The following is a 14374-nucleotide window of genomic DNA, read 5'->3' on the forward strand; positions in this document are numbered from 1 at the left end:
ATAGACATATGAAAAAATGTTCAACATTATTTTTTTAAATATTTTATTTATTTATTCATGAGAGACACAGAGAGAGGCAGAGACACAGGCAGAGGGAGAAGCAGACTCCATGCAGGGAGCCCGATGTGGGACTCAAACCCAGGACTCCAGGATCATGCCCTGGGCTGAAGACAGGTGCTCAACTGCTGAGCCACCCAGGGATCCCTGTTCAACATTATTTATCATCAAATCAAAACCACAATGAAATATCACCTCACACCTGTCAGAATAGCTTAAGTCAAAAACACAAGAAAAAACAAGTGTTGATGAGGATGTGGAGAAAAAAGAAATCCTCATGAACTTTTGGTGGGATACAAACTGGTGCAGCTACTGTGGAACACAGTATGGAGGTTCTTCAAAAGATTAAAAAAAAAATAGAACTACCATATGATCCAGTAATTCTACTGCTGGATATTTACCCCAAGACAATGATAACATTAATTCAAAAAGATATATGCACTCCTATGCTTATTGAAACATTATTTACAATTTCCAAATTATGGAAGCTGCCCAAGTGTCCACTGATAGATGAATGGATAAATTCAATGTATATACAATGGAATATTACTCAGCCATAAAGAGAATGAGATCTTGCTATTTGCAACAACATGCATAGATCTAGAGAGTATAGTGTTAAGTGAAATAAGTCAGTCCAGAGAAAGAAAAATGCAATATGATTTCACTATATGTGGAATTTAAGAAACAAATGTACAAAGAAATAAAGAGACAAAGAAACAGACTCTTAACTACAAAGAATAAACTGATGGTTACCAGAGGGGAGATGAGTGGGAGCATGGGTGAAATACATGAAGGGGATTAAGAGTACACTTATCTCGATGAGCACTGAGAAATCTATATAATTATTGAATCACTGTATTGTACATTTGAAACTAATACACTGTTTGTTAATTGTAGTGGAATTAAAATTTAACAAAAACAGGAATCAACCCAACAGTCCAACAACAGGTAACTTCATAAACAAGTTGTATGTTCAAAATACAGAATTCTATTACTTAACAAAAAAAAAGAACTAATGCTGGAGGCCATAACAGATGATTCTGAAAACAACTACATTGAATAAAAGACAAAATGAATATAGCAAATTCTAGGAACAGCAAATTATAAAGACAAAAAGCCAATCACTTTGTTGCTTGGTTACAGCAAATGTGGTCAGTTTGTGATAGATTAAAATAGGACACACACACAAAAAAACACCTTTTGTTCATCATTTTGATTGCAGTGATGGTTTTACTAGTGCATACACATAACTGATCAAATTATACACTTTAAATGCATGCAGAATATTGCATGACAATTAATTCTAAATAAAGTGATTTAAAAAAAGAATATCACACAGACACATGAACAGAGACATACAAATAAGCAACAGAAAAACAGAAAGCCCAAAGATTCAAATTCATGGATGAATTTAGCATATAAAAGGGTAAAATTTCAAGTCTATAAACATAGACTGTCAAGTACATGAGAATAAACAATGAGGTGGGCATCAAAAATAAAGGTAAGTTGTATATAAACTTCTCAGCAGATCAAGATAAATTCCAAATGGATCAAAATTTTCAATATAAAAACTGAAACCACAAAAGTACTATAACAAAACAAAAACAAACTTCTAATGACAGCAAAATTGGGAAGGTCACTCTAATCATGAATCAGAATTGAGAACCAGTTAAGGGACAAAATTATTAAATCAGCCATATAAACTTAAAATTTTTTTCATGGAATTGTTCTAGTATTACTAATGGTATATTAAGTAGTTCAAACCAATTTTCCCACTGTGAACAGCTAGGTCAAAATGCTGTATTAAGCAAAGCATCTATTTTGAATGCATGGGGTAGCTACCAAAGTTGTGTGTAAAGAACTATAAGGTCATGCTCTGCAAGAAAAAGAAGTTCAAAGAGATGAACTTGTCATTTGGGGAAGCTTCTCCCTTAAAGCAGTTACTGACTGAAAAGTAACAACTGAAAAGCTGATAAGATGAACAGAGCTTGACAGACTCCTGAAGCAAGGAGATAAAAACTGAAATTTAGGGATCACAAAAAAATGAAGTGCCCTAATAAACTCCCCATGTTTTCAGCTGGGATTCTAAAAGGCCTAACCTATGAGTTAAAAAGGTACCAGAAACAGACAAAATCACAAGACTAAAGTCTTGGGATGCCTGGGTGGCTCAGTGAGCATCTGCCTTTGGCTCAGGTCATGATCCCAGGGTCCTGGGATTGAGTCTGCTTCTCCCTACGCCTGTGTCTCTGCCTTTCTCTCTGGTCTCTCATGAATAAATAAATAAAATATTAAGAAACAAAACAAGACTGAAGTCTTTAATATTTTTGCTCCTTGAGAAAGATAATCTGGAATTGCTTCTTATTCAACCTAGCTGTTGGCCAGAAGCAAAACTAAATCCTATTTCAATTAAGATGACATCATCCAGAATCTTAATTTGTTGATTTTAAAAATACAATGTCCAGCAACAAATCAAACACATACACACAAAAGGATGTTTCCAAAAAAGGAAGAGACAAAACAGACAAGTAGACAAAACAGTTCTACGGGAGATCAAGAAAATGGACTTATTGGCCCAAGACAACAGCAACAAAGAATCTAGGAGCAATAAGTTCAAGAAATTGGCAGAGAATATTGAAGATTTCCACAAAGAAATGGAAATTAAATAGAAATTCTAGGATAGAAAAAGACAAATGATGAAATAAAAACAATAGATGAATTTAACCTGAGATTAGAAAGAGCTACAAGAAACCATTGAGCTAAAGATAAATCAGAAGAAATCTCCAAAATAAAACAGAGACCAAGAACGGATAATCACAGAAAAGAGAAAATAAAAGTGAAACACATGAATAGACCTAATGTAAATCTTAATAGAGCCACAGAAGGAGAGGAAAATGAGAATGAAGAAGAGGCTATATTGTAAAAGATAATGGGTAAGAGTTTCCCACTAATGAAAGAGATCAAGCCAGAGATTATTAGGAACTCATGCAGGATAAATAAAAAATAAAAAAAAATAAAAAATAAAAAATAAAATTGGACATGTCACATTGAAAATGCTAAAAATCAGATAAGGAAAAAAAATCTAAAAAGCATCCATTACAACTACAAAAAAGTTATCAGCATTACAGGAGTAAAATTAGACCAAAAGCTGACTTCTCAATGGAAACCTTAGAATCCAAAAGGTATCTTCATAATATCTTAATGAGGCTAAAATAAAATAACTGCCAAGCTAGAATTATATTATCCAGTGAACAAATCCTTTCTATAAGAAGGGAAATAAAAACTTGTAGGGTAAAAAAAAAACTTGTAGGGTACACAAATCTTGAGAGAATTCATTAGCTGCAGACTCATAGTTACAGAAATATCAAATGGAGATATTTTAGGCAAAGAAAAAATGATCATAGAGGGAACAATGTAATGAAGGAAAGAATAAAGAACAACATGAGTAAATGCAAGTAAATATTGACTCTGAAAACAACAACAATAATAATTATTATTATTTGGGATTAACAAAGTAATAACATAAAAGGCAAGATACATTGAAAGGAATTAAGAGATTCTCAAGTCCTGTGCTGTCCAGCATATGTTAAAAAGTTCTAATTTTTATGTAAGTTTAACAACTCAAGGATGTTTGTTATGATCTCTGAGGTAACTACTAAAATCAAAAGTAAAAGAATAGTTGATAAGCAAGCTAATAGAGGAGGGAATTTGAACATTGAATACAGAATCCAGAAGAAGAAAAGAAAGGAGAGAAAAAGAATCAGAGCAGGTGAAAAAAAAGAGAAATACAATAAGATGGTGGATTTAAAACCAAATGTAATACCTAATTATTTAACTGTAAATTGACCAAATTATCCATTTAAAAACACAATGATTGACAGACTAAATTAAAAAAAAAGATCAAAACTTCCTACGTGATGATTACTAGAGACAAACTTAAATATAAAGAAAAGTTAAAAGTATTTTGAAAATGATACACTATGCAAATACATAGACTGATGTATCTACGTTAATATTGGACAAAATCAGCTTTAACATAGATGTGTTACTTGAGAGGACATTTCATTTTTTTAAATTTTTATTTATTTATGATAGTCACAGAGAGAGAGAGAGAGAGAGAGAGGGGCAGAGACATAGGCAGAGGAAGAAGCAGGCTCCATGCAGGGAGCCCGACGTGGGATTCGATCGGGTCTCCAGGATCGTGCCCTGGACCAAAGGCAGGCTCTAAACCGCTGCGCCACCCAGGGATCCCGAGAGAAGGACATTTCATAAAAATACAATTTGCAATCCAGGAGGAAGATATAGCAATTCCAAATATGTATGCCAATATGAAATTATCTATGTGTTTTATGTACTTTTATATTTCTATTTACCTATTCGTATTTATATATAAATTATTATTTTATATTCTGATATAAAAAGATAAGTATACTATTATATAATATTTTATTCCTTGATATATATATATATATATATATATATAAATGGAAAACAACCACTTAATATGCTCATTAAAAAAGTATTTTTTAAATACTTTTTAAAACAAAGCAACATATAATTGATAAACCCATAAGAAGATTTCCTTTCCTATGTGTCATTTATTAAGCTGTTGTCTATTCTACTGACTTCAAGTCCACCCTTCAGTACTCTGCATTGTGATGCTGAGAATGGAACTCAGCTTTGCAGGCTGACTCCCTTTAGTCTCTACCAATAGAGAACAATAGATAAGATTTAGAGGAAATAAGAAAAGCATAGTTGGAAAGTGATACTGGCCCCCATCTTATAAAAGGACCAAAAAGAAAGGACACGACCAAGGAAGTGAAAACACCATCCCACCCCAGAATAGAAGAAAATATTTGTATATCATAAATTTGATAAGAATCTAGTATAAAGAATATATTTTGTAAAACTTACAAATAAAAAATAAAATGCAGTAACTCAACTTTAAAAATGAACATTGGATTTGAATGGACATTTCTGTAAAGAAGGTATATAAAGGCCAAGAAACAAATGAAAAGATGATCAACATCATAGTCTTTAGGGAAATGCAAATCAAAACCACAATTAGGTACTTACCACTTCACACCCACTAGGATGGCCCTAATTAAAAAGACTGATAACAACAAGCATTGGTAAGGATGTGGAGAGGTTGGAACACTCATAAATTGCTGGTGGAAACATACAATGGGGCACCCACTTTGGAAAACATTCTCAAATGTCAGTTCCTCAAAAAGTTAAACATGAAGTTACCATATGATACAGCATTTCCACTCATAGGAGAACTGAAAACTCATGTTCACACAAAAACTTGTGCATGAATATTCATAGCAGCATTATTCACAATAGCCAAAAAGTGGTAAAAACCCAATGTCCATTAGCTGATAAATGGATAACAGAATGTGGTATAGTCATACATTAAATATTTTTCTGTCATAAAAAGCAATAAAGTATAAGGAGGGCACATGATACAATGAGCACTGGGTATTTTATCAGATTGATGAAACACTGACCTCTGCCTCTGAAGCCAATAATACATTGTATGCTAATTAATTGAATTTAAATTTAAAAACTCTAAAAAAAAAGAGTTCTGGTGATTGGTTGCACAGTAATGTGAATATATTTATCATTGACTGGGCTATACACTTAAAAACAATTAAGATGTTAAGTTTTATATGTATGTATTTTACCACAATTAAAATAAAATTTTTGATGAAAATTTAAACATAAAAAATAAAAAGATAAAAGAAGGAATAAAGTACTGATAAATGCTATAACATGGAGGAACCTTGAAAACTTATGTTAAGTGAAAGACATGGAACACAAATGAACACATATTCTATGATTCTATTTATACATAAAACATACAAGGGAGTTCACAAAGACAAAGACTGGTAGTTGATTAGGGGCTAGGGAGAGGGGCAAATGGGGAATGATTAGGGGCTAGGGAGAGGGGCAAATGGGGAATGATTCCCAATGGGTACAGGTTTCTTTTTAAGGTGATAAAACTGTTCTAAAACTAGATTGTGGTAATAATTGTACAACTTTGCAAATATCCTAAGACTCATTGAATTGTACACTTTAGAAGGGTAAACTTTATGGTATATGAATTATATAATAATAAAAATGGTATATTCATTTTTGTAATTGTAATACATGTAATAATTTTTATGTGTAAAAGAGTACTTTTGGTATGGTATGGTCACATGTATAGAAAGGAATTATACTAAGTGAAGACTGGAAGACATTGCACAAAAATATTCATAGAAATCTTCTCTGAGTGATAAGGTGATGTAAGATTTTCTTTTAATTTTTTTTTAAAGATTTGTGTATTTATTTTAGAGAGAGAGAGAGAGAGTGAGTGGAAGACAAAGAATCTCAAGCAGACTCCCCACTGATCTCAGAGCTGGACTCAGGCCTTGATCCCACAACCCCGAGATCATGACCTGAGCTGAAATCAAGTCAGACACTTAACTGACTGAGCCACCCACGTGCCCCAGATTTTCTTTTCTTAATTAAAAAAATATATATATATATTTCAACTCTTATATTGTAAACATACAGTTTTGTAATAAAAAATAAATTTACTAATAAATTTATTTTCAGATAAAGTCAGTACTTGTAGGCTCATTTAGATGTTAGACTCCAAAGTCAGAGCTCAGAAATATGCAAGACAAAGAACAGGAAAGAGTTTTCATCTTACCATGAAAACATTATGATCATAAAAACTTCATATACTTTAGGGAGTTCTCTGCTAAATAGAGGGGAAAAATTTTTGTTTCCAACTTTATTGAAGTACAACTGATAAATTGTAAGATTTAAAGTATACAACATACAATTTGATATACCCATACGTTGTGGAAGGATTCCAACCATCGAGTTAATGAATACATCCATCACCTCATATATTTACTTTTTTTGTGAGTATATTTAAGTTCTAGCCTTTTAGAAAATTTCAATTATACAATACAGTGTTCCCAACCATAGTCACCATGCTATACATTAGATTCTCAGACCTTATTATTAACTGAAAATTTGTACTCTTTACTAATCTCTCCCTATTTCCCCCACCTCTGAGCCTCTGGCAACCACTTTCCTACTCTCTGTTTCTATAACTTCAAGGGTTTTGTTTATTTGTTTGTTTGTTTGTTTTTAGATACGACAGGTAAGTGACACCATGCAGTATTTGTCTTTTTCTGGATTATTTCATTTAGGATAATACCCTCCATGTTGTTGCAAAGGGCAGGACTCCCCCCCCCCTTTTGGCTGAATTATATTCCATAATATATATATGTGATATATATGAAATATATATCATGTTCTTTATCCAGTCTTCTATCTACGTCTCTCAAGTTATTTTCATATCTTGCCTATTGTGAATAATGCTGTTATAAACATGGGCTTACTTATATTTCTTTGAGACAACGGTTTTATTTCCTTTGGATATATTCCCAGAATTGAGATTGCTAGGTTATATGTTAGTTCTGTTATGAATTTCTTGAAGAACCTCCATAATGTTTTCCGTAGTGGCTACACCCATTTACATTTCCACCACCACTGTGCAAATTTTTCCTTTTCTTTCTTTTTTTTAAAGATTTATTTATTATGAGAGACACACACAGAGAGAGAGGCACAGACATAGGCAGACGGAGAATACTGCTCCCTCTAAAGGTTACTTACTTTGCTAAATGTTTCCTTTCCTGTATAGGAGCTTTTAGTTTGATGTGGTCCCACTTGTTAATTTTTGTTTTTGTTGTCAAATTAAAAAAACCATGGGCAAGACTAATGTCATAAAGCTTACTTCATATGTTTTCTTCTGGAAGTTTTATGGAGTCAGGTCTTATAATTCAAGTGTTTAATCCATTTTGAGTTGATTTTTTTGTGTACAGTGTAAAATTGGGGCCGAGTTTTCCCAAAACCACTATTGAAGAGACATTCTCTCCCCATTGTATATTTGGCAACTTTGTAAAAAATTAATTGACTGACTATATAAGAATGAGTTTCTTTCTGGGTTCCTTTTTCTGCTCCATTTATCCATGTGGTTGTTTTTATGCTAATACTATACTGTTTTGATTGCTATAGCTTTGTAACATAGCTTGAAATCAGTAAGTGTGATGCCACCATCTTTGTTTTTATACAAAGCAATACAGGCCTCGCTCAAGGAGCAACAAAAGTCTCAAAAACGGAACCTAACCTTACACCTAAAGGAACTAGAAAAAGAACGACAAATGGAGCCTAAAACCAGCAGAAGAAGGGAAATAATAAAGAGTGGAGCAGAAATGAATGATACAGGAACAAACAAAAACCAGTAGAATAGATCAATGAAACTAGGAGATGGTTCTTTGAAAGAATTTTAAAAATCTATAAACCTCTAGCTAGACTTATGAAGAAGAAAAGACAAAGGGCCCAAATAAATAAAATCATGAATGAAAGAAGTTTGCACACCACAGAAGTATAAATAATTATTAGAGAATAGTATGAAAAACTATATGCCAACAGATTGGGCAATCTGGAAGAAATGGAGAAATTCCTAGAAACATATATAACTACCAAAACTGAAACAGGAAAAAATAAAGAACTTGAACAGACTGATAACCATCCAAGAAATTGAATCACTAATCAAAAATCTCCCAACAAACGAAAGTCCAGGGTCAGATGGTTTCCATGGGGAGTTCTACCAAACATTTAAACAACAGTCAATACCTATTCTTCTCAAACTGTTTGAAAAAAAATAGAAGGAAAAGGAAAACTTTAAACTCATTCTATGAGGTCAGCATTACCTTGATTCTAAAACTAGACAAAGACCCCACTGAAGAAGAGAATTATAGGTCAATATCCTTGATGAACATGGGTGCAAAAAAATTCTTAGCAAATACTGGCAAATAGAATCCAACAGATTCATCATGATCAAGTGGGATTTATTCCTGAGTTGCCAGGGTGATTCAATACTTGGAAATCAATCAAAATTATATACCATATTAATAAAAGAAAAGAACCATATGATTGTCTCAATAGATGTAGAAAAAGCATTTGACAAAGTACAGCATCCATTCTTGATAAAAGACCCTCAGGTATAGAGGGAACATACCTCAACATCATAAAGGCCATATACGAAACACCCACAGCTAATATAATCCTCAATGGGGAAAGACTGAGAGCTTTTCCTCTGGGAAAAGACAAGGATGTCCACTTTCACCACTGTTGTTTAACCTATACTGGATCAGCAATCAGACAACAAAAAGAAATAAAAGGCATCCAAATCAGCAAAGAATAAGTCAACTTTCACTCTCCAGAGATAACATGATATGCTATGTAAAAAAACCTGAAAGACTCTACCAAAAGCTTGCTAGAACTGATACACGAATTCAGTAAAGTCACAAGATACAAAACTAATGCATAGAAATCTGTTGCATTTCTATACAACAATAATAAAGAAGCAGAAAGAGAAACCAAGGAATCAAACCCATCCACAATTGCAGCAAAACCCATAAGATACCTGGGAATAGACCTAACCAAGGAGGAAAATATCTGCATTCTGAAAACTATAGAACACTTACGAAAGAAACTAAGGTGACACAAGGAATGGAAGACATTCCAAGCTCATGGACTACAAGAACAAATGTTGTTAAAATTTCTATTACTACCCAAAGTAATCTAACATTTAACGCAATCCCTATAAAAATACTACCAGAATTTTTCACAGAGCTAGGATAAACAAGTCTAAAATTTTATGGAACCACAGAAGACTAACCAATGCAATCTTGAAGAGGAAAGGCAAAGTTGAAGGCATCACATTCTGGAATTCAAGCTATATTACAAAGTTGTAGTCAAAAACATTATGGTGCTGGCACAAAAAACAAACTCATAGGTCAGTGGAACAGACAGAAAATTCAGAAAAGGACCTACAATTATAAGGTCAACTAATCTTCAACAAAGCAGGAAAGAATTTCCCATGGAAAAAATATGACAGTCTTTTCAACAAATGGTGTTGGGAAAACTGGACAGCCACATGCAGAAAAATGAAACTAGACCACTTTCTTACACCATACACAAAATAAATTCAACATGGATGAAAGACCTACAGGTGAGACAGGAAACTATCAAAATCCTAGAGAAGAACACAGGCAGCAACCTCTTCGATATTGGCTGTAGCAATTTCTTACTAGATATGTCACCTAAGGCAAGGGAAACAAAAGCAAAAATTAACAACTGGGACTACATCAGGATAAAAAGCTTCTGCATAGTGAAGGAAATAATCAACAAAACTGAAAGGCAACCTTTGGGAGGGGAGGAGATATTTGCAAATGATGTATCTGATAAAGGGTTAGTATTCAAAATCTATAAAAGATCTTATCAGACTTAACACCCTAAAAACAAAAAATCCACTTAAGAAATGAACAGAAGACATGAACAGACACTTTTCCAAAGAAGACACATGATAATATGCTCAACATCACTCATCATCAGGGCAATAAAAATCAAAACTATGATGAGATACCACCTCACACCTATAAAAATGACTAATTTCAACAACAGAAGAAACAAGTGTTGGCAAGGTTGTGGAGAAAAGGGAACCCTCTGCACTGTTGAAAGGAATGCAAACTGGTGTGGCTACTCTGGAAAACAGTTTGGAAGTCCCTCAAAAAATTAGAAATAGAGCTACCATATGATCCAGAAATTGCACTACCTGATATTTAACCAAAGGATACACAAATACTAATTTGAAGGGGTGCATACCCCTCAATGTTTATGGCAGCATTATCGATAATAACCAAATTATGGAAAGAGCCCAAATGTCTATCAACTGATAAATGGATAAAGAAGTTGTGGTATATGTATATAAATGAAAAGATGCTCAACATCACTAATTATTTGAGAAATTCAAATAAAAACTACAATAAGATACTACCTCACACCTGTCAGAAGGGCTGTTACCAAAAAGGAAACAATAACGGGGGGCTGACCAATTGCACTACTGGGGATTTACCCCAAAGATACAGATGCAGTGAAAAACCAAGACACCTGCACCCCGATGTTTATAGCAGCAATGTCCACAATAGCCAAACTGTGGAAGGAACCTTGGTGTCCATTGAAAGATGAATGGATAAAGATGTGGTCTACATATACAATGGAATATCACTCAGCCATTAGAAACAACAAATACCCACCATTTGCTTCAGTGTGGATGGAACTGGAGGGTATTATGCTGAGTGAAGTTAGTCAATTGGAGAAGAACAAACATTATATGGTTTAATTTATTTGGGGAATATAAAAAATAATGAAAGGGATTAAAGGGGAAAGGAGAGACAATGAGAGGGAAGTATCAGAAAGGGAGACAGAAGATGAGAGACTCCTTACTCTGGGAAATGAACAAGGGGTAGTGGAAGGGGAGGTGAGCAGAGGGATGGAGTGACTGGGTGATAGGCACTGAGGGGGGCACTTGATGGGATGAGCACTGAGTGTTATACTATATGTTGGCAAATCAAACTCCAATAAAAAATACACACAAAAAAATAACAGGGGTCGACGAGGAGGGGGGCAAAAAGCGAACCTTGTGTGCTGTTGTGGAAATATAAATTGGTACAGCCATATGTGAAATGCTATGAATTTCCTCAAAAAAATAAAAATAGAACTACCATACAATATAGCAATTCCACTCCTGGTTATTTATCCAAAGAAAATGAAAACATTAATTTGAAAAGCTATATGTACTCCTATGCTCATTTAGCCTTGTTTACAGTAGGAAAGATATGGAAGCAACCTAACTACTTATCAATAGATGAATAAATAAAGAAGGTATGGGATATGTGTGTGTGTGTGTGTGTGTGTGTATTATATATGTATGTAAATAATGGAATATAACTTGGCCATTAAAAAATGGTATCTTGTCATTTTCAACTATAGATGCACCTAAAGGGTATTATTGCTAAGTGAAATAAGTCAGAGAAAGACAAATACCATATGACTTCGCATATATTTGGAATCTAAAAAACAAAGCAAATGAACAAAACAAAAACAGATGCATAGATACAGAGAAGCCAGAGGGGAGAAGGATGGGGAAATGGGTGAAATTGGAGAAGGGGATTAACGATACAAACTTCCATTAATGAAATAAAATAGCCATGGGGCTATAATGTACAGCATACAAAATATAGTTAATCGTATTGTAACAAGTTTTTCTGATGACTGATGTTAGCTAGATTTATCATGGTGATCAGTTGATGATGTTTCTAAATGTTGGATCACTATGTTGTAAACCTGAAACTAATAATACTATATGTCAAATATTCTTCAACAACAACAACAAAAGGAGTTGGAGAGAGTATTCAGTGAAGAAGTTAGAGAAATGTATTTACCGTAGCAGAAAGCCCAGTGAAAAGTGTTGATACCCAGAGAAGTATGTGAAAAGCCATATGTGAAATGCTATGAGTTTCCTCAAAAAAATAAAAATAGAACTACCATACAATATAGCAATTCCACTCCTGGTTATTTATCCAAAGAAAAGTTTTGATACCCAGAGAAGTACAGGGTAGTTGGGGCATAGACAACAAGGAGATTAAAACCAATGTAGCTGATGATACTATAGAGGCCCAAGTGATCTGAAAAGTGCTAGTAGAGAAAAGCAAAAAATAAAAAGGTTTGGAAAAAGTTAGAAGTAAGTATGACAAGGGCTCCTGAGTGACTCAGTTAAGCATCTGCCTTCTGCCCAGGTCATGATCCTGGAGTCCTGGATGGAGCCTGATGTCAGGCTCCCTGCTCAGTGGGGAGTCTGCTTCTCCCTCTGTCCCTACCCCTTCCCCCGCTCATGTTTTCTCTCTCTTTCTCTCTCTCTCACCTGCTCTCTCTCTCTCAAATAAACAAAATCTTAAGAAAAAGTGTGATAAAATTAGCCAAAAAAAGAGGAACTGTCATCATTTAGATTTCAACCTCATGTTTTTATAATCTGACTCATATTTTAATATGAAACTGGATCTCCAGTACCATATCTAACACTTGCCAAATGCTTACCATGTACTGGATTCTGTGATCACAACTTTAAATATATCAATTCTTTCAATCCTCACAAAATCCTATGACGGAGGTAATCCACCATTTACTAGCTGTTTTGTTTCACTTCAGTTCCGTACCTCATTTTCCTCATTTGTAAAACCGGGATGGTAGTAATAGGACCTAATTGAAGCAATGCCTGAGACACCGAGAACACTGTCTGGTGCAAGGTAGATGTTCCATAAAGCTGAGCCATCATTATCGTTACTGTTTTTTACATGATTGCTATCATAATGCCTGTTTTATTGCCATTTCACAGACGAAGCTTGGAGAAGCCAAGGAAGTTGCCCAAAGTCATGTCGCATGGCTAATACATAAAGGAATAATACAATTCCGAATGAAGTCTCCTCACACCACTCTAACCTCTGCTAAAATATTTGAATGCTATATCCCTTTGGTTTTAAGATGCGCACCCAAGTTCTGAACAAAACCTGTATAATCCAAACCCCACTTCTGTCTAAATTTCATGCCATGCTCCCCTCAGTGTTCCCGTCACAAGAGCCTTGTTTTACTCCTTGCAAATCGACTTGCATGTTCTCTCCTCTCACTGGGTTTTAGTACTGCTGCCCATCTGTGGCATTTGCTGTCCTACACATATTCATCCTTTCACGAGACCTCAGTGCATATCTTCTGGAGGGAAGCTTTGTGCTAATTTCTCTGACTAGGCTAAAAACCTATTCATATGCTCTCATAAAACCACACACCTCTCCTTTGCAGTATTTAACATCCACAATTTTAGGCTTATTTGTGTGTTTTTTTTATTCATATTTTCCTCCACTAGACATGACACCATCGTTTTCCTTTGTTCTCTACTGTGGGCCTAACCTATCGTTTAACATGGAGGTGTTGAAAGGGACAAAAAGATAAGAAAGAAAAACATGAACTGGAATGGGTAAAGAAGAGAAAAGGGATGAAAGGAAATAGTAATAGTTCAAAGAATAAAATCACTATGATAAAAGATTAGTAAGTGGGGGGTACATTTTTTAAAAGATGAATGAAAAGTAAGATCTAAGTGTGATAAAATGGAAATATTTATAAATAGGTAAAGTGGTGAAGTAAATAAAGGACTTAGAAGAAGTAGAAATAAGACCTGGGACAAGTAACATCAAAACACTGAATTAGGGGTAAGGAAGGTGTTCAAGAGGGGTGAGAACAAACTTACCCCGATAGGTAATGCCTAGGCTGCTTCCAAACAGGGGCTCTGGAGATGAGACAGGATCAAAGGAGAGGAAGGAGGAAGGGGAGAGGTCAGAATTAGTCCAGGGGCTATAAAACC

This window comes from Vulpes vulpes, chromosome 13 (assembly GCF_048418805.1).
Source record: "Vulpes vulpes isolate BD-2025 chromosome 13, VulVul3, whole genome shotgun sequence".
Taxonomy (NCBI): domain Eukaryota; kingdom Metazoa; phylum Chordata; class Mammalia; order Carnivora; family Canidae; genus Vulpes; species Vulpes vulpes.